General features: G+C 36.4%; 1 long non-coding RNA gene across 1 annotated transcript in view; it reads left to right on the top strand.

Annotated features, from left to right (window-relative positions):
* LOC107576379 (uncharacterized) overlaps window positions 1-1,542 on the top strand; it is a 4,920-nt gene extending 3,378 nt beyond the window's left edge. The window contains exon 3 of the long non-coding RNA XR_001608043.1: window positions 896-1,542. This is a non-coding gene — a long non-coding RNA (uncharacterized lncRNA). The remainder of the gene's footprint in view (window positions 1-895) is intronic.
* The last annotated feature ends 334 nt before the right edge of the window (window positions 1,543-1,876 follow it).

Here is a 1,876-nt window from a genome sequence, read left to right as displayed (position 1 = left end):
CCATAATTGACTGAAATCTTAGTACTTTTCATTTTTATAATTAAAGATGAAACTGTTCAAATCATTCTCTATAATAAATATCCATCCAGCGCATGAAAATACACAAGATAACAGTGCAAGTTTTGTCTAATAAAGGTCAGCTCACATCTTTATCAGTTTATGATAACAAATGCTAAACCTGAAAGACACAGGTTCTTAAGTGAGTCAACTGTGACGCAGGAAGCAATGCAGTACGCCTTGGTTTTAGGTGACAGAGAACAAGCCTTTTGAATTAGTTTTATATTTCACAATTGCAACTTAATTTCTCACAATTGACCATTTATTCCTCATAATTGCATATTTACACACTACTGTTTAAGGTTTGGGGTCGTTAAGATTTTAATGTTTTTGTTAAAAAAATTCTTACTGACCCAAAACTTTTGAAGGGTGTCTCACAAGTGACTTTATACCATATTTTTCAGAAACAACATTCTTTTTCTTCAATGTAATGTTTTTAGAATGACACCAGGAAGTCATGAATAATAATGAGATCATTTTTCTTTCTAGAATTCATAAACCGATACTGATGAAATGATATTCAATAGTTTAAAATGCTGCTACAGTTCTATTTTCTTGTCACTATGAAAATCAAAATTGCAAAGGGAAAACACAGTCGCTCTCATGAACCTTCCAGCTGCGCAGCACCAATGTGTCTTTGTTTAATAAATGGCCAAATCATGCAGACGAATTAATGAATAAACAGAGGTTTATGATTATAAGACACAACCCCAGCTGAAGACCCCTGCTTTCCCCTAAGTGTCTTTATTTGTGAGTGTCAACTGTCTGTCACATGTATTTGTCATCCTGTGAGATCTCTCTGTCCCCTTCCCTTCTGCCTATCTGTTACATATTCTAGTCTGTCCCATCTGCCCAGGTTTCTTCTAAGGCCACCTTACAGGTGAGAGTTTTTCTACATTCAGGATCTGCAATCTTCTAAAAAGTGATGTGGGCTACTGATATTTTTGTAATAAAAAATGCTTTAAGGGTTTGTTTTTAAACCATTATTCAAGAACTGCTTAAAACCTTAGCAAACATAGTCTGTGGTTCGACCATATTCTGTGGAGGCTGTTTAGGAAGTAGATAAGCTTTGCTTTGATTCTTGTGAAACTGGGCACTCTTTGGTTTGGACATTTTATTTTTTTTTTAGCTTCTCTTCAGGCACTCTTTCATTGCAGCCTGTAAAGCTTCTTTTCCCATCATGCCTTGAAGTGAGAGCCCTGTGCAGTCTATAGACTAACTATATACCCGCTTGCTTGTATGCCTGAAGTGCCATTATTGACAAAAAGCCTCACAAAGCATGAAGATCCTGCAGCCTATTTAACACGGGATAACACCATCCGACAGTGGCTGGGCCAAATGAACTTTAGCCCTGCAGTCTGGATTAGACTTGAGCCTGGCAACCAGTGGACTGCTGATGGGGTCTTTTGTTGACAAGTTTTAAAGGGCACCCACTTTCAATTCACCCCTTTCTAGTGCACAAAGGCACATCAAATCAGGTCATGAACATGTCTCAGAGAAGAAAGAAAACTCATAAAACACATTTCTTCTGGAATATGTAATGGTTGTTTGTCATGTATGTGTTTTTTCAGTGTCTGTTATAATTGGCTTTCACCAGTATTATCTCTACATTGCCATTTCCTTTTTTCTGTGTGAATGTTTACATTTATGCTTCCTATTTGAGGATCAGGCTATAGTAGGACAATTCATGAAAGTTAACTTATATTTGGAGACAGATACAATATTGCAAGCTAACACAAATACGCAAACGTTTTGTCACTCAATTCTGTTAAACTATATATATGTAGCGAATCAGCTCATGGGGAAATATGAATAATTA

The sequence above is a fragment of the Sinocyclocheilus grahami genome, unplaced genomic scaffold, assembly GCF_001515645.1.
Source record: "Sinocyclocheilus grahami isolate Dianchi unplaced genomic scaffold, SAMN03320097.WGS_v1.1 scaffold3612.1, whole genome shotgun sequence".
NCBI classification, from domain to species: domain Eukaryota; kingdom Metazoa; phylum Chordata; class Actinopteri; order Cypriniformes; family Cyprinidae; genus Sinocyclocheilus; species Sinocyclocheilus grahami.
This window is presented reverse-complemented; position numbering and strand designations above follow the sequence as displayed.